Raw genomic sequence first — 27,725 nt, forward strand, 5'->3', positions numbered from 1 at the left:
GTGCCAAGATCAGGCACTGATGTTTGGTTTTGTTTAATACAGCTGTCTGAGAGACCCCAGCCCCGGTGCCAGCAGGACCTTCCCAGCTGACGAGGTGGCCTTTGTTTGCACCTGACACAGACTGGCATCCCCAGATGTCTGAGAGATAAGTAGAGGGCTGTGACCCACAGTGGGGATGAAGGCATGGTGCTTGTTTGGGAATTACTGGGAGGGGTTTTTGAGTTCAGTTTGGAGGGGGGAGTGTTCATTAAACGGCTCGTTAGGGCCCATGAAAGCCAAGTCTCACTTTTGATCACAGTGCTGAGGTGTGCAGGGCAGAGCAGTCCCCGTGTGTATCGTGTCACTTGTCTGTTGTGCATTGTGTGTTGTTTGTGTATCTCCTGTCTTTTAGCTTAGGCCTTTGAGGGCCCTGTCAGTACCCCTGGCATCATTGTTAGCATCTGTGATCTCTGCATTCCCTGGTCTGGCACCCAGGCCACAGAACTTTTGACTCGGGAGCTCAGACAGGCATCAGACTCTCTTCTCTCTTTGGATGCATCCAGTCAGGTGTCTTGTCAGGTCTTGTTCTGAGCTGTACGGACAGCTGTGCCCCACCTGGATCCATTATGGTGGATTAGGACTTGCAATAAAATGAGGTTAGGTACAGCATTCTGATAGTAGGATTCCTAGGCATCCATCTTTGCTGTCCTTGGAATTAATCATTCAGTTATCATCTTCTTCCTTTAGGGTTCTCTGAGCCTCATCAGCTCACCATCGTCTCAGCTCGGTCATGTCCTTTTGCATTCTCTCCGTCCTTGCAGCCATTTTCCTTGCCAAGAGATTTGTGTCTGTGTCTTGTGCCCATTGTTTTATGTTGCAGTTCTTGCAATGTCCTTAGCATATATTTTTCCTTGATCTCTATCCAAATGTAATCTCTTCCCCAAGGTGTTCTACTTTTTTAATCGACTTCTGTTTTGTGAGTCTTGTGTTGAAGAGTCACAATCTTTGAATACAAGCAGAGTTGGAGATTCCCACACTGATCTCCTTTCTTTTATCTAACAGAGTTCTTTGTTCTGCACTGAACCAAACCATGGCTGGATCCCTCTTTAAGTAGAGAATTGAATCAGATGAACTCTGGGATTCATCTCAACCTGAGTTATTTCATGATTTTCAGGATCAGTTGCTGTAGATGTAGATTCTGTTTGCATTTAGCTAACTGTAAGGTCTTTATTTTGCTGAACAGTAAATTTTACTGTACTTGAATAGCATCCACTTTTCTGATAATACAGCTGATACTACATATGTCCTTAATAAAAGAGTTTTCTAAAATACAAGGTTACTGTATTTTTAAATGGTATTCCATGCAGGGCCTTAGTTTCATGTGAAGATTTCTTTCCAAGCCATAACCTTGGAATATTGTGAACTCTGGCCATTTGGGCTTTCTAGAAGCTCTTAGCTGGGTGTCTGAGGATTCAGTTTTGTCTCTGCATGTGGTCTCCCTGAGGTGCTTTTTTATTTTTTCCTTTGAAACTTTATTTTTTTGATTGCAGCGCTCAAGAATTACAACTACTTTGGAGAGGAGAAATAGCTTTGGTTTCTTTGCTAGTAAATAATGTTTTCTGTTGAAAAAATAATGTGGTTCTGAGCTGTTACTTGATTTAGGAAGGACTAACTGCACTTTTGTTCTGAAGCAATGCTTGTGATTATTGTTAACCAAGAATGGAACTTTGTCTTTCTCCTCCCCCTTTGCCTTCCTCCCTAGGGATTTTGGCAATTGGTCTTATTAATGAAGCTCTGGATGAAGGGGACACCAAGAAGACTCTTCAAGCCTTACAGACTCCTGCAGCAAAATTGGAGGGTGTAGCCCCAAAGGTAGCACAGCATTACCAAGATACACTCCTTTGAGCCAAGAGAGAGAAAGCGCAGGTGAGTGCAGTTAAATGCACCTTTTGAAAGACCTTTGCATTAGTGTTCTGTAATGTTACTGGTCTTGAAAGTCCGGAATCAAAACTGGCAATGGAGAAGTGGCCATTCTGCATACCTTCAACTGATCTTCACCAATCAGAAGGAGATTTCAGCTAGCAGTGTCAATCTGTGAACTGTGGAGATGGGTGTAAGGATATTAAGAGCACATGGTGGCTTGCTATAGCTAAACTCAGGTCCCAAGTGAGGTATGTATCTTTTTTGTGGAAAAAATGATATTCATTATCTGGTTTTGTGAGGAGACCATGTTCATTCCAGGAGTACTGAACTTCTGCTTGCAAGTTTTCTGCAAGCTTAAGTACTTTATTCTCATGTTCTGTGTTAAATGTATTCTGAAGTATAGTTATATATATGACAAAAAAGAAAGTTTCTGGAAGTGGAAAAATCTGTAAAGTGATAAATTAGAAAAAAGATGTGAAACAACATGCATACATGCTACCAGCAAAATATATATGCTGTTGTTCACCTGATGACACTTCCATTGCTTATGGCTTTTTTGAGCTGAAGTTGTCATTAGCCAGGGACTTCTACCTACTTGTACATAGTTGCAGTTTTCACTAATTGAAAGGTGAAGATGAAAAGAGGAAGAGCAAGTTTCATCTTACACCTTTCATCAAGGTATAAGAAAGGATGACAAGTGCAGGTGTGTGTATGCAAGTGATTTTTGGGTAGTAGGGAGGGGACACTGTTTTTTTTCCCCATATCTATTTACAGAGAAGTAGCAGATGTCTGCTTTCCGTGACTTGAGAGTGTTTTGTTTTCTTTTTTCTGCTGTGGAGCTCATTGTTCAAGTAGCAATGCACAATTTTTTACAGAGGCTAAGGTCTAGATTGTGTTGAACATTTTGTTTTTGACTAAAGGTAAACCAGTATGATGACAATAGAAAACTGTATGCTATTCTGATGGAAATCATTGAGCACCTTTCCCAAGGGTCTTGACAGGGTTAATGTTCCTCAGGATCCATTTTGCACTGAAGCATTTCCTCTCGCTGAGTCAGAATGAAACAATGAAATCTTTTTATCCTGTACTTAAACTTGTGCCAGACTGTGCTGGTAACTTCTGGGTTGGTATGAAATTACCTTATTTAGACATAAGATAAATAAAGGGCTTCTCCCAGCAGCATGGGAATAATTCCAGAAATAGAAAGATCATATTATACAGTAACTATGTGGGGAAAATAACCACAATCTGAAGTCAACTGTTACGAACTAATGATTTCTATACCTCGGGGCTGAGAAGGATTAATGTTCACCTGAAGATGTTGTTCAGTTGCTTACTTGATTGGGGAGTGCTATATCATGCTGATGAGAGAGGTGAGAGGGGAAAAAACAGTAGACTCCATAGTATGTTACAGTGTGTGTATCTTGCAGAAAGCCTTGCAGCAGTAAAACTGTAGAGAAGCCACAACATGGTTTTGACTTCTGTGGATACATAGTACAGTAGAGTTACAGTGATGATTCTCCCCCACATCCTGGACAGGAATTTTGCTGTTGCTGGTACTCTTGTGGGACTGTCTGGCTTTCAGGTGAAATCTGCCTATGAAGGTCATGTTAAGCTCTTGAATGAAGTATCATTTAGCCAGTTAGTTTCAGATCTGCCAAAACAATGGTTAAAATATGGAAAGCACATGAGGAAATGTTCATTTTAAGTCTGACCTTAAAGCCCTTGAATGTTGTAAATAGTGGTTCTTTTGTGCACTGTGATTATTATTCCCTTCCAGAACTAAAGGTTTCCTATGTTCTGTTTGTATGAGAAAAGTTGTCAGAGGGATGGTAGTTGCATCTTAGCATTTCTTTTGGTAGTTACCTACAGGAAGGACCAGTGGGTGGAGAGAAGCTTATGCTTGGCAACTGCTGGGTCATTGTTCTCTATGTATATTTTGGGACTTGCAAAACACTTGTCCCTTTCCTCCTCTCAAATTTCTGTGTGTAACATTAGCTCATTTGGCTAGATTTCCCAGCCAAAATACACGATACTGTGTGATCACTGTTCCTTGACAGGCCATCTGTTAAAATAAAGGTTTAAAACATGGCTTTGACTGCTGTGTGTGTACACCCATCCACAACACATACGATGCTTTTTGCTTTGTTAGTTTGTACAGGTTTGTGAAGTTTTGTGGGCAGGGAAATGAGCAGCCTGATGTGACCTTTCCCAAAGGTTTATTAGTTTCTGCACACATATGTGCATCAGCAGCTCTCGGTAGTCCTTCTGTTGAAGGACTAACTTCCTGGAAAATCATATACTCTTAGCTAGTATGGCTTTAGGACTAGCTGGCACTAAGTCCCTGGCCTTGTGTTTGCTCATCTTATTAGAGTGATTCTTATTGATAGAATTTCTTGTTTGTTCTGTTTACTGCGAATTTCTTTTGTCCAGGGAAAGTGTTGAGTTTGGTAATGCCATAGTAGTCTCTGCCAGTCACAAATCCACATTATATCCTTGTGCTGGAGTTAGTTAGGAAGACTGAAATACTTATTTTTCCCTCTATTATGGAAAACTACTCTATTGGCTGTTTCTGAATATAGGTTATCTTACTTGGCAAAAATAGTGATACTTTTCTCCTGATATTGTATATTTTTCTTGTTGTATTCTCTTCAGGACACACAGGATGAAACAGCTGTACTTTGGCTAGATGAAATTCAGGATGGGATTCATAAGGCTAACAAGGACACTGAGGAGTCCCAGAGATGTAAGTATTATCGCACAGTATTGCAATTAATCCCCACTACCAGCCAAATACCACTTATTTAAGGAAAAGTTGGGGGCTAGAAATGTCATATACATGTGGCAAAGGAAACCAGAAGAGCCTACAGGCTTCTGGTGCAGGTGTGGTTTTTTGAGGAGTGAATGTCAGATTCTTCAAATACTAAATTTCTTCTGTTGTGGGGGGATATGCATTTTTTTCCAGTTTTGCATGTGACCATTAGACTACGTTACCTTGTTGGACCAATCTTTTTCAAATTGTTTGTCATTTGCGACTAATTGTGTGTGTCTGTGGGTGATTGGTTAGAAGTGAGAGTGTTCACATGCACTATTGAAATGATGCTTTCTGGTGAGCATTACCTTTTATTTGTGTGAGGTACTGTTGTCTTGTCTTGGTTCTCTTAGATATTACCAGACAAACACTCACATGGTTTTTGGATACAAAGAGTACTGCCTGTCAGTGATACTCACCTTTGCTCCTTAACGCAGTTGGCAGGTGGACTGGTCCACCCGTTGTTGCTTTCCAGTCATTATAACAATTTTGTTTCTGTCTGCAGAAACAATTAAGTAATTATTGCTCTGGTTGTTGAGTTGTGGCTGGCTCTGCCAGAAGAAACTGTGTTAACTGAAACAGACATCAGAGGAGAGCTGTAACTGTGTATGTTGAAAAGTTCTGGTGATAAATCAGCACCATACTGGGACTTTGGGCACACCATTACATGCTGTCAGGTGCAGTTTCACGCATGGCTGGATACTCTGTACTGAAGAGGCCTCTATACTGCAAGTCCTCGAGTTGGTTTTTTATTTATGTTTCATGTTTATGTACACTTAAAATTTGTATATCTTACATACAGCCCAGCTATGAGGGTGTGTTCATGTTGCCTTGCTCTGTTCTGCCCTTCTGTGCTTGCTGTGAGCTACTGAGACCCTGCGCTAACTTGCTTTCTGGTTTTATCCAAGTCTCCTTAGGAATTCTAGCCATTAATGAAGCAGTAGATCGTGGTGACGTTAGCCAGACCCTGAGTGCCTTGCGTTCACCTGATGTTGGGCTGTACGGAGTCACTCCAGAATGTGCTGAGACGTACCAGCAAGAATTGTCAGAAGTTAAGAAAAAGGCGGCAGGTACACCTTAAGTGGCTAACTATCAGTGAAATAAACGCAAGATTATTGTTTATTGGAATTGGAACTAGAGGTAAAAAAGCCCCTGGGAAAAAATCCTGTGTTGTAGATAGCAGCTGTGGATGCTCTGTGAAATAAGGTGTTTTTTTTTTTTTTTTAAAAAAAATGAGTATTATAATGTTCTCCACTTATACAATGCGTTGTGTTTAGGTAGCTCTCATATGAGGTCATTAGGGATTCAGAAACATTCCTTTCCTTGTTTGGAGAAAGAATAATCTGTAAAGGAAATTTCCTGGTTGTAAAATTTGTATGTGTGAAAGGTAAGACACTTGTCAGTGTGTTTCAGACTTCTAATTGCAGTTTCTGCTCTTAGGGGGCAATGGCAGCGAGTGGGTGAAACACTGGGTGAGAGGAGGCTATCATTATTATCATAACCTGCGGACCAAAGAGGGAGGATGGGATGAACCAGCAGAATTTGTGCAAAATGACACTCAGCTGTCACGGGAAGAGATACAGGTAGAGTAATAGATTAACACATACTCCTTCTCTCAAAAGTTGACGTTCTCACCATTCCCACCCTTAATGCAGCTCTGAGATAGAATGCTTCAATGCCATAGTCATGTTAACTCGCTTAGTAATTCATTTGATTTGCTAGGCATCATCAGATTGTGTGTGTCCTATTGTGACAACTCCTTGTCCTATTTCATGAAAATTTATCCTCTCATTAAGAGAGTACGGGACTGTGATGTCACTGTTTTTTGAAACACAGCTTTGGAGTTTCTTGTAAGCACAGTATGGAAAGCTGATGTAACATCCTTTTTTTTTGTATTTCCATTTTCTTTTTCTGGCTTCTCTTCCTATCATAACATTAAATCAGAGCACCATATCTGGAGTCACTGCAGCATACAACCGAGAACAGTTGTGGCTTGCAAATGAGAACCTGATTATGAAACTTCAGGCTTGCTGTCGAGGGTATCTTGTTCGCCAGGAATTCAACTCAAGAATGAATTTTTTGAAGAAGCAAGTCCCAGCAATCACTTGCATTCAGGTAGTGATACCCTTTAATTCTGTTTGGAACTTGTACTCTGCAGTTGTTTTCTGTACACAAGCTTATTAACAGTTTTTGTTCAATTCAAGTAATTACAGCACACAATTGTCTTTGCCTCATATTGTAACTTATCTAAAAACATTTCCTTCTCCAGTGAGTTTTGGTGTATTATTTGCTTTTAGGTGTCATATATAATTGATCCAGTAATCACATAGAATTGGAGAGAGAAAAAGTTACTTGAGGAAGCTTTAACAGTTATTTTTTTATACGTTTCGGGAGTGAGGAAATATGAAGTGTGTTCTATGTGTTGATGGTGATAGTACCATGAGATGCATTGCTGCTGTGATTCATCATGAATTAAGAAGAAACAACATGGTCTTCAGTATTCTTGCTTTTCTTGCTTTTCTTGTCCAGGGATTTGGAGGATAGCTGGATAATTCAGCATGAAATCAGGTGCATTTACAGGACAGCCACAAAAAAATTATTCTGTGATGTTGTAACTGAATTATGTGCAAATGCAACAGTTGCTTTGCACTCTATTACCATTTTATTTTTTCAGCAGTATATATCCAATTGTTTCTGCCTAAGTAGCGGATACTCTGCTGTATATTTAACAGAACCTCCACACCCACTCCCAGCTCATTAAAATAACACACTCTCCCTTTAAGTGTAGTCCAACCCCTTGCCTGACTTCTCTTCCCAAGTGTGAATGGCAGTGGGTCTGCTGGGAAAGCTTAAACTGTTACACCATTGTTCTCAGCAGCAGCAGCTAACACATGATCCTTATGTAGAACAGTTTCTATCAACTTGACTGTTTCACTGTATCCTTGACCCCTAATTGTGCTTCAGAAGGCCCAGGCTCTTCATGGTGTAATTTCAAGTCTCTCATGATTACATTTGGAGAACAGTTAATGCTTGACACAGTGTCTCTTGATAAGACAAGCACATCTCCTTCATGTTTCATTTAGCCAAAAGGGCAATTGGAAGCTGAGGAACCCAAAGAAGCTCAGATTTGCAATTACTTCTGTTCAATTAGAAAAGTAAAGTGAATGTGCCTGTTTTGTTTTGTTTTCAGTCTCAATGGCGTGGCTACAAGCAAAGGAAGGCATATCAAACCCGTTTGGGTTACCTACGTGCACAAAAGGACCAAGTAGTAAAGGTAGTGCAGGTTTTCTGCTTGCTGTTTTGGTAAGCCTTTGGGGTAGTGAACTTCATAGATAAGTTTTGGATCTGAGTGTTTTGGTTACCCTTCAATAGATTCAATCAATGACCAGGACGTATCAAGCCAGAAGACGTTACAGAGATCGTCTGCAGTATTTCAGAAACCACGTAAGAGGCTATCTTGTTAAATATATTCTGTACCTGACTTTGGTACTCTTTCCAGAATGATGTCAAGTGCTTTTTTGTTTCTTAAATCCTAGATAAATGATGTCGTAAAAATTCAAGCCTTTATTCGAGCAAACAAAGCCCGAGAAGACTACAAAACCCTCAGTAAGTATTTCCAAGAGAATAAAGCTGCTGTGGCTTGAATCTCTGTTTGTGAGGGATCATAGATTCATAGAAGAGATTCCCCAATTCTCTCTGCCTGTCTCCATTGGAGAGATGCTTTAGCCCATGATAAATCTTTGTAGCCCTCCTCTGGACTCGGCCCTGCAGCTCCATATCCTTCTTACTATATTGGGGGCCCCAGAGCTGAACACAGTACTTCAGGTGGGGTCTCATTAGAGTAGAGTAGAGGAGGAGAATCACCTGCCTTGACCTCCTGACCACACTGCTTTTGATGCAGCCCAGGATGCAGTTGGCTTTCTGTGCTGCAAGTGCACATTGCTGGGTCACATCAAGCTTCTTGTCAACCATTATGATATTGGCTGTGTGGTCATAACATCAAGACAGTTTTGAGGAGCAGTCGGGATGAAGTTGATAGGGAAGTGCAGGGTGTAGGTAGTTCTTGAGGCTGAAGGAGAAGTTGATTCTAGCTGTCTATTTTTTTTTTCCCTGCTGAAAAATAGAACTGTAGCTTTGCAGTTAGCTCTGACAGTGTGTACTATCCTATGCTAATACTTTGTTCTTGATTTAGTTCTCTTACAATTTTCTCAAAACAGGAGAATTAAAATGTATGAAGCTAACCGGTTAGACAAGATGGTACTAATTTGACTCTGGGTGCTCCTTGATGTGCTGTTTAAACATAGATAAGGCATATATTTACTTCTGTTTGCCATCCCCTAGCATTGTCTATTTTCTTTCCTGTTTTTAGTTAATGCTGAAAATCCACCTATGGCTGTGGTTCGGAAATTTGTCCACTTGCTTGATCAGAGTGACCAAGATTTTCAGGAGGAGCTTGAGCTAATGAAACTCCGTGAAGAAGTTGTAACGTTGATCCGATCCAATCAGCAACTGGAAAATGACCTCAATCTCATGGACATCAAAATTGGTTTGCTAGTGAAAAACAAAATTACATTGCAGGTAAGAAATGTGTGTTGGGAGACCAGCTACACGTAGAATTGAGCCCAGTGGTAGTTGGCATGGAGAGCTCCTGGCCTTAGATGTTGGTTGCTCAGACCTAGTGGAAAACATTTCCCCTGACTTAGTTTTTACTCCCAGTATGTTCTTAGTTAATTCCACTGATTTAGTATGTATCCCTAGAAAGAAAACTGTAGGAGGAGAAGAAACAAGTCCTGAAGCTAAAAAAGGCAGCAGGACTATCTTGAGCTAATAAATGCAACAGGTTTTGTATTGAATGGCTTTGAGACTGTTTTGTTGCTCCTTTGGGGTTAAACAAGTCACATGCCACAAGCTTTCAGCCAAGGGGGTGATTTTGTAATTTTGTCAGCCAAGGGGGTGATTTTGTAATTTTGGAGGCAGGAGACATGCTTGTGAGGCTTGGTTGCTTGTTGGTTAAAGGAAGTGCCCTCTATCTAAGCTTGGCTGGTGTGATTCATTTCCAAAAAAGAAAAAAAAAGGGGCTCTTGCTGATACAGCATTGTCTTTTCTTCAAGCTGAAGTATTGGTCAACTTTCATGTGGTCCTGAATTCATTACACTAGGCTTCTCTGAGCACAAAATCTCAATTGGTGTAGTGAAATTTGTCTTAGAAGGAATCTGCAGTGGTTGGGCTGATGATTGCAGTGAAAAGTGCTATTGCTGTCAGAGTATGTGGAGGTAGTGAGTTAGGTGAATATAGAACAGTATTTGTAAACTGTAAGCCCAGTTTAAAAAAGGAAAACATTTACAAGTTTCTCCAGAATGCTACCAGCTCTGATCGTAATTGCTGCCAAGAGTGACTAGCCCATCTAGGGTTTCAGACCAATTCACAAAGTCAGGAACGAAGCAGAACATATACTTCTAGTTGGAGAAACTGCTGCCACAGCAAACAATGCTTCACTTTTATAGCCCCAGGCATTTCTTGACCCTGCATTTCCACATCCAAGAGAACTAGCTCTCAGATGCAACTGTTTTCCAGTATTTCTTGTTTGAAACTTCTCAGAGTGAAATCTGTACCTTTTCTTTCTTTCCAGGATGTTGTTTCTCATAGCAAAAAACTTACCAAGAAGAACAAGGAACAGCTCTCTGACATGATGATGCTGAACAAGCAAAGGGGAGGTTTGAAAGCATTGAGCAAAGAAAAGAGAGAAAAGTTGGAAGCCTATCAGCATTTGTTCTACCTACTTCAGGTAAGCAACTTCTTACACTGCTTGGTAACCTTTTGTCATAGAAGGTGATATGTCTTAGCAGAGTCTTTGCTTGTGCGCTGTAGTTGTCATAGAAGTAAGTAAGGTTGAAAAAGACCTTTCAAATCAAGTCCAGCCAGCAACTGTTTTGAGCCACCTTAGTTTTTTAGCAACACCAGTGGGGACATGTACACTAAGTAATTTTTCTTGTTGTTGTAGACTAACCCAACCTACTTGGCCAAGCTGATTTTTCAGATGCCTCAAAACAAATCCACAAAATTCATGGATTCTGTCATCTTCACGCTGTATAACTATGCATCCAATCAAAGAGAGGAATACCTGTTGTTGCGACTTTTCCAAACAGCACTGCAGGAAGAGATCAAGTATGTGGTAGCATACGGCACATTCTTGCTGTTGAATCAGTTTTGGCAGTTCCTGAAAATGAGGCACCTTTTCATGTGAAGTCTAGTGCTTATATGCAGATAATGCTAATCTGTCCCTTCACTGTCCTTTTCCCATTTCATATCTATTAATGTAGTCTATCAAAGAAGAATCAAGTATGTCAATAGAAGATGAAGGCTTTTCACTTCAATCAAGATTTCACAACATGGCAGCTACTTCTGATCTGATGCAAAGTCATTCTAAAATTCAGTCTAATCTCAATTCTCCAGTGTCTGATTATAAATATGTCCAACAAAGTGCAAACTCAGGCTTTAGGAGCCAGGAAGAGAGCTAAATCTAAGCTGTCTGGATTTGCAAAAACTAATGAGGAGTCTGAAATCTCTGTTGTTTGGCACTTCTATTTCCTGTCAGTGTTAGAAACTCTGGCTGTCCTCAGACATGTTTTGTTGGATTGCTTAGGCCTTAGGTGCTCAGTGTAACATGACTTACATGACTGTAACTCAAAGTGTGAGTTTGAGTTACATGACTTAACAATGCAGAGTGGCACAACTTGCTGTGAGGAAGAATATGCAATGAACTTTTTAAGGAACTACCCTCAAGCATTTTTGGGAATGCTTTTTAAGCATGAAGGTGCCTTGAAACAAATAACAATTTCTAAAAAACATGTGTGTCTCCCCCCACCACCCCACCCCCAAAGTTATGCTTGGAACAGTAGTCCAGGGAAGCGTAGGCAGTGACAGAGTTATGCATACCTAAAATTTCATATGGATTCTTTCTTCTTCAGATCAAAAGTAGACCAGATACATGAAATTGTGACTGGGAATCCTACTGTTATTAAAATGGTGGTAAGTTTCAATCGCGGTGCCCGTGGTCAAAATGCCCTGAGGCAGATCCTTGCACCAGTTGTGAAGGAAATCATCGATGACAAGTCACTTAATATCAAAACTGATCCTGTGGATATTTACAAGTCTTGGGTTAACCAGATGGAATCTCAAACTGGAGAGGCCAGGTATGGGACCTGTTAATACTGTATTTTTCTAAACATTGCTTAGCTGCTTTGCATTGCTCAGTTAGTCATTCAAAACTTGCCTCCTTGGCTCCACTGCATGCATCTGCCAACTGTCTTGTCAAGACAGCTTTCATCTGAGAGTTCTAAAGTTCTTACTCTGGTTATGGTGCTGAGAGTATTGAACAGGAATGTCATTAAATTATGGAAAAAGAAGTACTCTTTGGTATTTTCCTATGTTAACTTGATAGTTAGCTATGAGATGCCCTCTAACGTAAAATAGTGTATTGTAAGAAAATGTATTTGGAAATTGTTTCCATGTCAGTCCCTGTTCATGTCATGCTTGGCCTGTGCAAACACGTACTGTTCTCAAGCACACAAAGCCGCTCTTGCTGGCAGGAACCATCACATTGCGTTTAATTCTCCTTGGTCCTAATATCTTTCTAATTAATATCAGCCATTGATGACAAATTTATATTCAGCTATGTGATTTTGTGTCATTCTGGTTTCTTTTTCTTCGGTGGTTGTGATTTGCTAGGACTTGAGGATTTTGTTGTGTTATTGGGATTTTTTAATGTATTAAAAAAAAAAAAGCAAAAGCCATACAGATGAATGACTTCCTCTATATCTAAAACAGTTGTATACATTTGCACACTTTATGCAAAATTCTGGATATGGTAAAAATGGAAGTGATGATGTGTATTCCGCTTCTTCTCTATACATGAGATTTAGGATACACCTTTATGAATTATCATTTGTTTGTGTTCACTGGAATACTATGCAGTAGTTTCAGCTGATTGAAAAAAGGATAACCATTCCTTCAGCAGCATGTTATATTGATTTTATGGATGCTGCTCTGCTTGTGTCCAAGTTTTCATCATCTTAATACTCAAATGTGTAGCTTTCATTTTCACCAATTCGCAGTCTGAAGTACCACTATGTATAATGAGTGGTGCTTTTTTTGCCTGGTGTGCATGCTGTAAAAAAGATTCAATTTTGAGTTAGCTGGGTCTTTCTCTCAGTGGCCAGCACAAGGGAAAGTAAAGGAAGTAAAAGCAAAAGAATTTCAGTTCTGACGGTGCCAAACAGGTTAATTAAAAGCAGTGCATAATTTTTTGCAGCGAAGTGAATATAAGTTTCTGGTTTTGGCAGTGAATATGTTTCAGGCTATCAGTTCTTGAAGTGTACTAGCCTGAGGAATACTCTCCTTTATATGTCTGACTTTTTCAAATAGCAAACTGCCATATGATGTTACTCCTGAGCAAGCCCTAAGTCATGAAGAGGTGAGGACGCGCCTGGATGCCTCAATCAGAAACATGAGGACAGTGACAGACAAGTTCCTTTCTGCCATTATTAGTTCAGTGGACAAAATCCCGTGAGTCTGATGCACCACTGTTATCCCTGTGAAGTTGCTGGTGTCTTCATGCTTGCAGCAGTCTTATTTGACCTTTTCTTTCTCTCAGGTATGGAATGCGTTTCATTGCCAAGGTCCTAAAAGACTCCCTGCATGAGAAGTTTCCTGATGCTGGTGAGGATGAGCTTCTGAAGGTGAGGATCTATACACCTTTGTAAGGAATTGCCAGCCGAATTGGCTGTGGCGAGCTCATCTCATTCTTCTCTCTTGTTAGGTGTATGTTTGGAGAGGAGCGCATGTAAACCTATTCATTTACCTCTACAGATAGAAAATATTTCACATCAGGCTATTGACGTCATCTTCATACACATCGCTTGAGATGTAATACATTGTTTAGAAGGAAGTATCCTGATGCTTCTGTTTTGTTTTTAGTATCTTGGGCATTTGGACCTTTAGGTTTCTTGACCTGGGGTTTACTGTTGCTCCTAGAAAATAAACCTTGGGTTAACTAGTGTGATCACTGCCTGCTGCTCCTTCCTTAAAGAGACAAGTTAAAAAGTCTGTGTGCCAAATTCTTAATGCCCCATCTGGAACACACTGGGATATTTTGACGGCACTATGTAGAATTGCTTCCCATGATGCCTGGTCAGTTTTGTATTTTGCATTTCAGTTGGTTTGGAGAACTAAAAGGATCCTAATATTAGTTGCTCTTAGATGACTACAGCATCGGGGTTTTTGTTGAAATTTCGTTGATTTTGTGGCTTCTGGGAAATTCTGACTTTATTCCCATGAATGCTTTACTTTTTAATATACAATATATAGTTTGGTTATTAGAATACTTGACAACGTCTCTTTAAGCTTTTCTGCCTCTGCTTCATTACAAAATAATTACCAATCTGAATGCTGTTTTCTTCTCTCTTCTAGTTCTGTGCTTTCCCATTCTGAGACATCGGTTCTTTCTATGCAGGTGAATTAATTTCTTCCATCTGTAAATTTAGGTGGAAAACTGCAGGTTTTGTTAATCCTCATGGAAATAATGTAACTGTCCACATGAAAGTCAAAACTGCAGTTGCGTGCAATACCTACCTGTAGATTTTTTTTAGCAACTGAAGATTCTCATATAATATACTGTTCTTTTTGCCCCACAAGTTCAAATGTCATTAATTCAATTTCTTTCATGGTTGTTTTTTTCTTTTTACTGGCAGTAAGCAGACTGTTAATGGTCAGCAGACTGTTAACATCCCACAGCATAATTTGTGAGAGTACAGCAGAGGCTTGCATAAAACACTTGTCCAAACATGGCCTGACTGAAACCAGTTATTAATTTCTGGGACTTACCAATGGCTAGGTTTTTTCTCTGTGTTTTCACCTGTTTGTTCAGACCCCAATCTCTTCCATGCATTTTAGTCACATGAAAAGCAGGTGAAGCCAAGGTTCAGTGACCTGGCCTTCTGCAAATGAGCATGTGGTGAGAGAGCTTTTGCTTTAAATCAGCACGGTGAGTTAATACCTTTCCTTGCTAGAATTACTTTTGGCAAAATACCCAGCACAGGGTAGAAGAATATTGTGAGCATATGGATAATGTGATAATCTTTATTTGTAGTTCTTTGCTCACATTTGACTAGGTAAATTGGATTTTCAAAGCATCCAATGCCATTTGTTTTCTGTACTTCTGATTTTCTTACTTCTGGATTAAATGGCTTCTCACTAACTAGGGATTTGTGCCAGAATATCTTGCTGGGTTATAGAAGAAGGCTTTTACTCTGAAAGAGAGAAGGGCGCTTTGGACAAGAAATGGAAAATCATTTCCTCAATTTACCTTCTTGTGTGCCATTCTTCTTCCCTATTTTTTCTTTGTCAGAGATGGCAGCCAGTGCTTTATGCTTCTTTAAAAATCGGCTCTTGTTCTACACTGAAACTTCATTATCAGATTCCTCTATATTGTGGTCATTCTGTCCTCTGTTAGGCTAATTCAGTTGCATTTAATTCTCCTGACAGACTCTCTCATGCTCATATCAGTAGTTCATTGGTAACTTGTAGTATCTCCTATCCGTACATTTTTGTAAGTTGCAGTTCTAAATCTTTACGCATAGGAATATCTGCTGCTGTATTGTCCTGTGACTGATGGTGCTCAGGCTTTCCTCTGTGTTGACTTTCCTATTGCATCTTTATGATATTGGTTTTTTTTAACACTGTAGATCTTTTGGGATGGTGTGTGCTTCTGTACAGCAGAACCTTTGTGTTGGAAAGAAGCTTACAAGAAAATAATTTATCTAAACACAGAGTAGTTTCAATAAAATTTGGTTGGGTCCTGTACTTTTGTTTATTGATACATTTCTTCTTTCTTTCCCAGATTGTGGGCAACTTACTCTATTATCGCTACATGAATCCAGCTATTGTTGCACCAGATGCATTCGACATCATCGACCTTTCAGCTGGAGGTCAGCTGACGACAGATCAACGCAGAAACCTCGGTTCCATTGCAAAGATGTTACAGCATGCTGCATCCAATAAGATGTTCATGGGAGACAATGCTCATCTAAGCATCATTAATGAATACCTGTTGCAGTCATACCAGAAATTCAGGTAGAAGAACGTAGCTAATTAAGTTGGGAAGTTTGTAGAAGGGTAACATTGCAAGTAAAAAGGGAAAACAGTAAATTTAGAATATGAAAAATTCTGTCTCTGTCAAATATACAGTTTATTTAAAGTAAAAGATTTCAGTCCAGACTGCCACAAGCATCAGTGACAATGGGAGATAAAATATATACCTGGGATTTATGAACAATGGATTCTATTTTCATGAGATTGCAAAGTCAAGAGTTTCAAGTGTCCAAAATAAAGGTTGCTTTTGCACGTGCTTATTACAGTACTTTGGACAGGACATACATTCTTCTGTCCTGTGTGAACCCTGGTTGCATATGAAAATCTAGTGGTGATGAGGAATAAAGCAGGTTGGCATTTAGCTATTCATGTAGTTGAAGTAAGGTTTTGTTTAAGAATTGTCATATCTCCTGTCTTTTGGAAAAAGGGTAACCAGAGGTAGTTGGGGGCAAAGGATGATAATGCAGTGGAGGCAGGAGAATGAGATCACTGAAGGCAGTTCTGTCAATTTTGAAAATGACCAAATGTCAACATGGCCAGTATCAATTGATTGAATTTACTAGTTTGCTTCTGATGTGCTAAACTAAAGCTGCAAACTGTAGTATGCCATAGTGTACCATAGTTTAAAGGGGAGAGTCTATGCTTGAACTTGTCACAGGGAGGTAATACTCTTGACATATCTCAGAGTCATACTGAGTGTTCTCTCCTTCTTTGTTCTGAAGACGTTTTTTTTCAGGCGGCCTGTGAGGTTCCCGAATTGCAGGATAAATTTAATATTGATGAATATTCAGACTTGGTGACTCTCACTAAACCAGTAATTTATATTTCTATCGGTGAAATCATCAATACACACACTGTAAGTATGCATTAGTCACAGTTGCTCCTTATAAGCAGTGTTTGTGAAGAAAATGCTGCTTCTGTCTGAAACACAAAGGTACCAAATACAAGGCCGAAAGTCGTAATGATTGTAGTTGGTGAGAGCTTGTTGGTTTATCGAATATAGTAGTTTAGGTACAGCTTCACTAAGTTTCTTTGGAAAGCATTTGAGTATTTTCACATTATTGTCACGATTTTGTCAATATTGTGATATTGACACAGCTCTGAATATTGACATTGCTGCTTTGGAGTTCAGTGATTTTTTTCTAAAAGATACCAGCCTAAAGTAATGAAATTCTACTGTCTAGAAAAGGATATATTGTTAAAACATTATTGTTTTTTTTCTATTCATCTAGTTGCTCTTAGACCATCAAGATGCAATTGCTCCTGAGCACAATGATCCAATTCACGAGCTGCTGGATGATCTCGGAGAGGTTCCTACAATTGAGTCTTTAATAGGTGGTCTAGTTTATTCTGCTAAAGTGATATGTGATATTACCTGAAATGACTTAAAGTGCAGTAAAGAAACAGTAAGAAATCATCACAAGTCCTTCGGGAGGACATGCTCTAAAAAGCAGCTGCAGATTTGTTGCAGTATATTTTCTCTGCATAATTTACTGCCCTAAAAAAAACCAGGGGTTCTTTCTCTTCTCCCCACCCACCTCACCTTATCCCACTCTAGAAGTTTCCAGAAGACAGATGGATATTGACATATTTTCTTTGTTCCATTACACTGGAGCCATTTCTCTGTGCTTGTGTCCCTGTTCCAGTTTGTTTGCAAGGATCCGTCCTTACTGGAGACCTGTAGGTATTCCTTGCAGAGTGCAGTAATAAATGTATTAAATTGCATGTGTTCCTTTAAGAGTCTTTGGCATGTGGACAGGTGATCTTCCCCAACAGACAGGTAACATTTTTCCCCTCCTTTAGAGTTACTTTCCATAAGGAAAATAGAATTTTATTCCCTTCTGGCTGGGAAAAGAAGGAACTAACACTGCTAATCTGTGAAACTGTTCTGGAAACCTGAGACAGTTTACTGCTTCAGGATGTAACACATACTGGAAGGATGCACAAGTTTTTCTCCCTCATTGGTTTCTGTGTTGCAGTTATTTGAAGTTTCTAGTCTAGCAGAGGGGAGGGAGGCAAACCAGGCACAGTTTTTGGAGAAGATGCTCTGACAGCAAACACTAACCTTGAAGTTGCTTAATCAGAAAGGTTAGAATCTTCTAAAGGAATGATTGCAAGCACATTTTCTTCCAAGCACTGGCAAAGAACTGTAAGAGGCATTATCTGAACAAGCAGAGACCATGGGTTTAGCTAGAACTCGCCCTCCTTCCCCATTTCATTTCTCCTGTGTGCATTGTTTCACTGTGGCTAATATGTCAGATCTTCCTGCAACCCTTTAAGAAATGGGGGGAAAGCTACCAACTATTGTTCTGGTGAAAGTTCATGTGCAGTTAGAGGAAGAAAATTTCTTTTTGATGGGATAGCTTACTTAGTTCAAGAGATGATGATAGGCTCAGTTGCTAACAAGCTCTTTACTCTTACCTTGAAACATGCATTTTGATGAGGACATGGACATATGGGCATCATCACATTTTTGTTTTCTGCTTTTGGCAGTTCAGCCACTCTTCTAAGTGAGATACTGAGATAGAGTGTGGAATGCATGTAAATCTTTAAGGCATTCAAAGTGGTGACTTTGTGGTGCTTTTCTGGCTGGTGCGTTCTCTCAGATTTATTATGAAAAAGTCTGATATTCAAGATACAGTCTGATATATTCAAGAAAGTCTGATATATTCAAGATGATGTCTTTAAAAGTTGGTTTGGGTTTTGAAGTGTCCTTTGGACAGTATAGGAAGCAGTCTAATTTCTCTGTGTCTGTTATGGGAACAATTACGAAGTCCTAACAGTTAAGAAGGTAAAGAATGTGATTTAATCTATAAACTCTCTCTGCTTGGCAGGGGAAGGTTCTGGCAATGTTAATGACCCCAACAGGGAAATGCTAGCAAAGACTGAGGTTTCTCTCACACTCACTAATAAATTTGACGTTCCTGGTGATGAGAATGCAGAGATGGATGCGAGAACAATTCTTTTGAAGTAAGTAGGAGATAACTGCCTGGTTTGTTACTTAAAAGAAGGAGCAACTGGAATTTTACCAGTTAATCAGCATGTGAAAATGAGAGCATTGAGGCATAATTTAAGGAAATGTGGGGGGTCTGTTACTCCAAATACACTGAGATTGTAGTCATGTCCTTTTCCATGCTGTGGCATGACTTTTAATTGATGAAGACTTACAGCCTTTTTGAGAAGCATAGGTCTTATAACCTAAAGGAAAGAGAGCAATGGGCTGTTATTTTATCTCACCGCAAAATTATTATTTCCGCAATAATAATTTTATTATTGCCAGAATATTTATTCTGGAAAACCTGTAACTAGCAGTGACTCTTGGCTGGTTTTAAGCAAATCCCTATTGCTGAGATGTACAAAGCAGTGACCTGATGTTCAAATGCATGCTTACCTCCTCTTATGCATTCCTGCTCAGATGGCAGTTTGAAAAATCTTTGCTCAGCATGTACTAGGTGTAGGCAGACAAATCATCTCCCATGAGAAGATTTTGTCTCCAAAAATAACTTTTACCGGACTTCTTAAATGATACATCAGTATTTTCCTACCCACCAGACAAAGGTCACATTGATTTCAAAAGTAAAGATTTACCAGCTGCACTGGTAGTCATTTAAGTTGTGGATGATGAGGAAGGTGCGTATGCGATGCACTTTGTGTGATTCCAAAAATAATTCCAGCTGGACTACAGAGATGCTATTTGGTTTTATTGTGTGGCTTAAGGACAGAAGTGCTTCACAGTGGACACTGACTGTGATTAAATCTCATCTCAAATCAAGGAAATGACCCTGTCTGTTGCCAGGCTGCACTTGAGATCTACCTGTCTCCCATCCACATAAGAAAATAATCCTTCTGAGTTTTTTGATACCTGTTACAGATCACTGAAGCATGCTTATGGATGGATAATATTACAGAGCTTTTCTGGTTGCACAGATGGGCTGTGGCTGCTACCTGCATTATCATTCACCTTGAATGCAGTTTCTGTGGTCCACCTGGCAGTACTGGGACTACCTTCTAATATATGGGGTAGCCTCCTTGCTGTTTGAAGAAGTTTTGGGAAGCAAATTGTGCATATTACAGAGAGGAACCTTTCGAGGAACCAGTTTCCAATAACGCACTGTCCAAAACGTAAAGTGCTTGTCAGGGTTCTGGTCTAGTTTAGCCTATGCCTACCTGAGTACTTATCCAGTAATAATCTGACTTTAAATAAATCAGTAGCATTGGTATTGTTGCAGAACAGAAAAGTATTAAAGGTCTTTCTATTTAATTTTTTTTCTTCTATTATCCTTGATCTCTTTACAGCACAAAACGTTTAATTGTTGATGTAATCCGCTTCCAGCCAGGGGAGACGCTGACTGAAATTTTGGAAACTTCAGCTACCTCAGAGCAAGTATGATGCTGTTTGTCTGTGCTGGTTTTAGACTTGGAAATCATAATCTATCTAGATATATGTGAGATTCTCCATTTAAGTATTGCAGTGACACTGTCTCCACTGATGATGGAGCAGAGTGTTAAGATAATCAGGAGGGTGTACAGTGGAAGTAAATTGTACGTGTGAATCTTACTCCTGCAGCAGTTGCTAGAAACTGTTTATGTAGAAGACCACTTTAGATGATAGATAGGCTTCTCCTGGTCCCCATATGTAGAATGTGTTCATCAAAATCTGTTCATTCGAATCAGTATGGGAATCGCCAAGCAAAACTCTTTATCCTGTGTTATGCCAGAGATCAGACAATCTGTCTCTGCTTCTTTTTGTCTTGTTGTAATTGATCTGCTTATGAACTTGCAGGTTTTTGTTTTCTTCTAGGAAGCAGAGCATCATAGAGCTATGCAGAAACGGGCCATTCGTGATGCTAAAACTCCTGATAAGATGAAAAAATCTGTCTCTGTAAAGGAAGATGGCAACTTGAATCTCCAAGAAAAAAAAGAAAAAATCAAGGCAGGCCTGAAGAAGTTGACAGAACTAGGGCCAGTGAATGCCAAAAATAAATACCAGGAACTAATTAATGACATTGCAAAGGTATACCATTTGATGGTTTCCTAGTAATGATAGTTTTCCCAGTTTCCAGCTTTGTGAAACTGGCATGAGTTTTCAGAGGGAGAGTAAGGTTTTTAGTAGCTAATTTATAGAGAACAATCATGCCTTTTGTTGCAGCATTTCCAGCTCTTGGCATGTGGAAAGTCCTTTACTTTTATACAGTGTTTCTGTTCTCTCAAACGACTGCGTTGCCTGGTTCTCAGATACTTTAAGAAAAAACTTAATAGCTTGGAAGGGAGGTCCTGATGTGTGATGTGTTTTTCTGCTCTATTTCACTAATTCAAGTAGTGCCTCTACAAGCTTAGTCACTCAAAGAAGTTCTGCTCATAACTCTAAGACATCCTAATTGTTATTTTGATTTAAATGTGCCTGTTAAATAATCCCTAAATTATGAGGAGAGTTGCTATGAAAAACTTACAAAAGAGATCCAGTACTGTTGTATATTGCTACAGTGACAATATATTTTACATCACATTGTTTACTGAAAAACTATTTGGGAAATGTTACGTAAGTAAACCAACTAAATAATCACCTTTAGGGATTTGATAAGAATTAATTGTACTATAGATTATACGTGTCACAAATTAAAGTATCAGTCAATGAATGTAGTGTTTTCTTGTTGAGATATTAAGGCAAGTGATACTTAAACGCTGACTGACAAAGAAAAATAATGAAGTCTGTGTGCTGCTATGGTTCTTGCGCTCGATTTGTAAGGTACTTTCCAGTGCTGGCAGAATTACTGCTTTTATCTCATGGGCTTTCAGTGCCTACTCTAGTCATTGCAACTAGAACAGAACTGAAGTTTGAGAAAGCCACAGAAGGTGCAACTTTGTAGAGTTACTTAGTTCCACAAATAGTCATAACAGAGAAAAAGCTGTGACACTTAAACTGGGGCAAGTGCAAGTGAGTGCTCAAGCCTTGCATTGAAGCAAAATCAAATTGTGTGTTTCAAGTACTCAGTGGCTCTGGGACTGAGCACCTGGAGAGCTCAAATCACTGTTAAGTCTCTGCCTTTCTTTGTGCTGTAGGATATCAGAAATCAGCGTAGATACCGTCAGAGAAGAAAGGCGGAGCTAGTGAAGCTGCAGCAGACATACAGTGCCTTGAACTCCAAAGCTACTTTTTATGGAGAACAAGTAGATTATTACAAAAGTTACATAAAGACCTGCTTGGATAACTTGGCCAGCAAGGGCAAGTAAGTATCTTGGAACTGTAGAACCATAAAATGGTTTGGTTTTGAGGGGACCTTTAAAGACAATCTGGTTCCCACCGCCCTGCCATGGGCAGGGACACCTTGCACTAGACCGGGTTGCTCCAAGGCCCATCCAGCCTGGGCTGGAACAGTTCTGGGATGGGGTAGCCACAGCTTCCCAGGCAACTTGTCCCGGGGCCTTACCACCCTCACAGGAAGCTGTTGACTGCAATTCTTTGAGTGTGACCATCCAGTTGATCCTTATCCATCAAGTGGTCCATCTATCAAATCCCTTTTTCTTCAGTTTAGACACAAGGATGTTGTGTGGAACATTGTTGAATGCTTCTCCACAAATACAGGTAGATGATTGTCAGTCAGAAATGGAGAAGAAGTAGAAAACCTCATCCAGAAATGGTATATTAACCCTGTTGTAGCAGATCACCAAATGGGCCGGGCACCTGAGTGAAGGTATATTGGCTGTCACCAATTACCTCCTTGTTTTTCATGTATCTTAGCACAGTTTCTAGGAGGACCTTGCCAGTCACAGAAGTGATACAGATTGTATCTTCCTTATTTTCCTTCTCCAGTTGATATGAGCTTGACTGGAATGCCACATTTTCTCATACATGGTGGATAGTGGCTTAGCCACTTCTTCCACTGGTTCCCCGAGGACCTGTCTCATCAGGGTCCATGGACTTCCACACCTTCAGATTCCTTAGATGGTCTTGAACCTCATGACCTGCAGCAGGTGGTTCCACGGCCCTAGAGGTGCTTCTTACAAGAAAGCATGTGTTGCTAAGAAGAACCATGATGCTATCTGCTGAAAGCTCCTTGTCCAAGCTCTTTCCCACAGCAATAGTCTTAGCAAAAGGGTCTCAGCAGCAGTAAGAAAATACAGGGTGAGGCCCTTGCCATGAATGGTGTCAAAAAGATAATCTTGAAAGATTTTTTGTTCCCTTTGGGAGAAGATAGTGCGGAGAGTCCAGTGGTACAAACGTTGTTGTCCACATAGGCACTTACTGCTCAGTCAGTCTGTCCTGTTATCCTTATTAGAATGAAAATAACATAGTTACCTACAAAGAAACCCTTGATCACAAATTGTCCCCATTTCTATGCCAAATGAAGTCAGCTGTTACAGTGCTAGACAAATTAGATTTTCTGGGGGGGAAAAAAAGTTGTTGTCTTCTCCTGTCATATGTGAGAATGTGAACCCTTTTTGTTTGCAGAATGAAAATACAAGCAAGTTTCTGAGTAGTCTCAGCTTTTCTCCATGTCAGTTGTCATTAGACCCCATTTTGCCTAATGAGAGATGGTATTGCTTTTTATGAAGTACCATATCCTTAGGTTTTGGGTAGGATTTTTTTGGTTTTGTTTTTTTGATTGGTTTTTGTTTGCTTTGGTATTATTATTATTCTGCTTAAATGTTAGTGGTAAATAGTAGAAAATTAAGGATCTGATCTGGGCTACCAGTGCTTTGTGGGTAAACTGACTAGTAGAAGTACATAATTATCTATCATTAGTTACAGTTCTTTAGCTGTACTGATTCTATGCCCTCTTTCAAATAGAATTGAAAATTTACTGCAGTGTCTTTACTTGTGACCTTCTAATTTGTTTGGTTTGTCTTTTTTCCCCAGAGTCTCCAAGAAACCTCGAGAGATGAAAGGCAAAAACAGTAAAAAGATTTCTCTGAAATACACAGCAGCTCGACTTCATGAGAAGGGAGTGCTTTTAGAGATTGAGGACCTGCAAGGTAACCAGTGAGTATCTATTATTTAAAACTCTTTAGAGCTAAATAACCTTTTTGGAGGAAAAGGAAAATAGATATGCTGAATTCCTGTCTTTTTCTTAGAACTAGTCTAGGTGCTGATAGTTGAGGACCAGAAATTTTGAGATCTCTTTGAGGCTGTGTGACATTGTCTCGCAATTCTGTTATTTGAATTTTAGTGTTATTGGTAGACTTAGTTATTGAAGCTGGAAAAGTTGCTTTGATGACCTAGGCTGGCATCCCTAGGGCCAAGACACCTTGCATAGTGATCACTCTTCAGTTCTCTTTTTCTGGTTGGAGCAAAGCAATTCTTTGATTGAGAAGTGTAATGTGATTTAAACATGACATCGTCTTTCCCCCAACCGTTTCTCTGTCACCTCCACAGTTATGGGAGGGTACCTCCTTGGGTGAATTGTTATTATGCCTAACAGCTTCCATTGCTGAAAAGTCAGCTTTATGCTAGCTTGAGTTTTTCCAGCTGTAGTTTGCTAGCCTTGAGAAGCTGGCATGTCTTGTGTGGAATATAGAGGAGCTGGCTGTTACTAGAATTTTTTCACCTCTGAGTCATACTTTGTACTCGGTGCACTAAATGAGGCATAAATATGTGGCACTAAAGTAGACTGCTTAGATTTTGCAAACTAAATTAAATGACCCTGTTTCCTGCTATGCTTCTGTGAAGATAGGATTTACCGGACATAGAATCTGTTAGGCTTCTGTTCATTGTTGTATTGAGTCTCTTTGGCTTGTATGGGCTCATTTCAAATGGGGATAATAGAATAAAGAGTTAAGAAGAGAATTTTTAAAAATTTGTCTTCAGGTTTCATCTCATATATTCCCTCCCTGTGATTTGTCATTTCTCAACTTCATAGGTTTAAAAACGTGATTTTTGAAATCAGTCCAACAGAAGAAGTGGGAGATTTTGAGGTTAAAGCAAAATTCATGGGTGTACAGATGGAAACGTTTATGTTACATTATCAGGTAAGAACTGTCCTGTTTAATAGTCTCGTGTAAGTTCCCGTGCCAGTCTCTTCATCAAAATAGCAGTGACACATTTTTTGCCTAAATGGTCTGAATAATGCTCTCAAAAATAACCCATTTATTGCAGATGAAACAGATGCAACACATACAGGGGATCCAAACTGCTTTTTGTTTATTTGCTAATGAAAGCCTGTTGTCGGTCTGTGTTCTTAATTATGTATACACATACACACACAAAACAAAAACTTGCATTTTCAACAATTTGCTGCTACAGCGGAGAGCTTTGGAGTCTGTGGCACCTAGGCTTGTGTGTGATGGCTTCAGCCAGTCATTGTGTATTGGTATTCTTTCTGCTACTCTACACTTACCCATTTGTTTCCGGTTCTTAAGTGTCCTCCTTAGGTGTCAGCCTCTACTTAGGCCACCAGAACAGGCATGCCGACTTCACGGTTCCCTGTTCTTTTTCTCATGCCAGTATTTTCACACCTGGTGTCTCTGTCCCTTTCTTTCCCCACTCCCTGTGCATCTTGGTCTTTAGGTTTGTTAGTTGTGGAAGCCTCAGGCCTTTCAAAACAGATTGTGTGCAGTAGCACTGTGCATTGCAGTTAGTCCATGCCAGCTTGGCTGCTGGGATGGACAGCTGCCTCACACCTTTTGTTTGCTTTGAGGGCTCCCCTAGTAAGTTCCGGTCCTAATCTGTCAGAGCTGGTCATTAACTTGTTGGTTTGTGGGGCTACCCAAGGTCACATGGTTTACTATACCAGTATGCCTTTGTAGCGCTGCCCTGCAGATAAAGCAGATGTTGTCAGAGGACAGCACAAGGGATACAACATCACACACGTCCACCCATATGCCCACACCTACCCACTGTGTTACTTGCAGGAGTGGGATTGCGGAAAGAATTTAATCAGTGAGACAAAATCAGTGCAGGTGCATTGCTGACAAAGCAAAGTATAACTAGAAATACCACCCACGTAAACACCTGAGAGGTTGAATCGACATCATATGCATACTGACTGAGATGCCTTTTCTTTTTGCGCCGTAGATTGAAGCGCTGTAAGCCGCTTCCCTGAGATCTGTGGCCACTAAAACTTTCAGAAAGGGACACTGTGGAATGTTGTAATGCTTCATGGGTACATGATAGAATTAGGCACATAGGAAACCTAAATGTTCTAAATGTTTATGGCTACTGTGCAAATGACAAGGCTGGAGATGGCTGGTCTTCTATTTCTGTTCTCTTTTGTAATTTTTTTAAACCCACTGCTTAAAATAATCAAGACCTTTAATGTCTTAGAATGACTATTTTTTTCACAGTAAAAGTGGCTCTTTAATAAGTCTCTTGCTTTTCTATGTTATGCTGTGTACTTTTTTGTTGATATTCCTTAAGATCTACTGTACTACAGGGTCTTATATATTCTCTGTCAGCTCTTGACAATTCTTCACTCATTAAGATAGTCTCTTTGCAGGATCTCTTGCAGCTGCAGTATGAAGGTGTTGCTGTCATGAAGTTGTTCGACAGAGCAAAAGTGAACGTCAATCTTCTGATCTTTCTTCTGAATAAGAAATTTTATGGGAAGTAACTGACCTCTGCCAGTAAGTCTGTGAAAGGGGAGATGGATAGAAACCTGCACATGCAACTTTTAATAATGTGGTGATGTATCAGTATATTCGCACCGTGTACTAATTGTGTCAAATGTATCATGAAGGAGGACTAAGAACCTCTTGGGAATTGACAACCCTGATTGAGTCTGCAGGGAGTTGGTTTCTTGTTTATTTATAGTCTTCCAACTTTGAAGATCCCCTTTAAAGAGGTTATTTTAGAATGTATTTTTACATGGGTTTGGCAATTCAACTAATATTCGAGTATACTTAGGCCATCTGAATGCTTAGTTTGCCTACTGTGTGCTTTATGAGGCTTGAGTTATTTTTGCCTGTGCAAAGAGAAAGCTGGCACTATATGGAGGTCTATTAGCCTCTTCCTGAGAACTAAAAAAGGGTTGCAGGTGGTATTTGGACTCCAGTTATTCTCAAGCAAAGATGACCAATGGAAAACATGGTTAAGATTCAGGTTATCCGTTTGTTTGCAAGCTTGCATTGGTAGAGGTGGCAGTTGCCAGTTGCCAAGATTAGAACTACTGTGGTCAGGTAATCAGTAAGCATAAAAAGTTATTGAGCTATTTGTGATGATGTACTACAGCCACATATAGCAGCTTAAGTGTCTCATTTTTCTCCATTTGCTTCTGTTTATCACATTGTAGTAATTTACAGGTGCACCCCTAATGGAGGGACCATGGAATGTATTTACTAGGGCTTATAGATGAAAAGATTTTTGTGGAAGGGGAGGGTAGCTGAAACAATTTCTTGTGACACGTTAACTTTTAATGTTGCTTGCAAAGCATTTGAAATGTAAAATTCACTTTTTTTTCCTCAGTTTAGAGCAATGTTATATATATATCTGTGTCTGATGCAATAAATGTTAGTTTTCTTCCTTGGACAAGTCTGTAGGTAGAGCCTGTCTCAAATAGATTAGCTTTTAAAAAGTTAATTTTTTTCTAGCTACACTCAAATTCCTTTATCTTTTATTATTTCATGGGGGTTTCGTCTGTGCTTTTTCACAGTGGTGGTGGTTGTTCTGTTATATCCAATAAAAATGCAGAGACTCTTACAAAATATAATTGACCTTTAAATTCATTTGCTTCAGCTGTTTCCCCAGTTTTTTCCTTCAGTTTTTTTTAACAGACACATCTCCTGCAAATTTCAAGTTGGCCTGCTTATTCAGGTTACTGTACAGAGTTTAAATGAACTTTTTGATCTACTCCGAGGCAAGTTCTTTCAGCTTATGTCTTTTTTTCTCATGAAAGACGCTCCTAGTATTTGGAATGTCCATGCTACTGAG

At 39.7% G+C, this 27,725-nt stretch overlaps 1 pseudogene; it reads left to right on the forward strand.

Annotated features, from left to right (window-relative positions):
* The first annotated feature begins 396 nt into the window (after positions 1-396).
* On the forward strand, positions 397-27,725 carry LOC131563706 (ras GTPase-activating-like protein IQGAP1; annotated as a pseudogene).

Source organism: Ammospiza caudacuta, chromosome 13 (assembly GCF_027887145.1).
Source record: "Ammospiza caudacuta isolate bAmmCau1 chromosome 13, bAmmCau1.pri, whole genome shotgun sequence".
NCBI lineage: Eukaryota > Metazoa > Chordata > Aves > Passeriformes > Passerellidae > Ammospiza > Ammospiza caudacuta.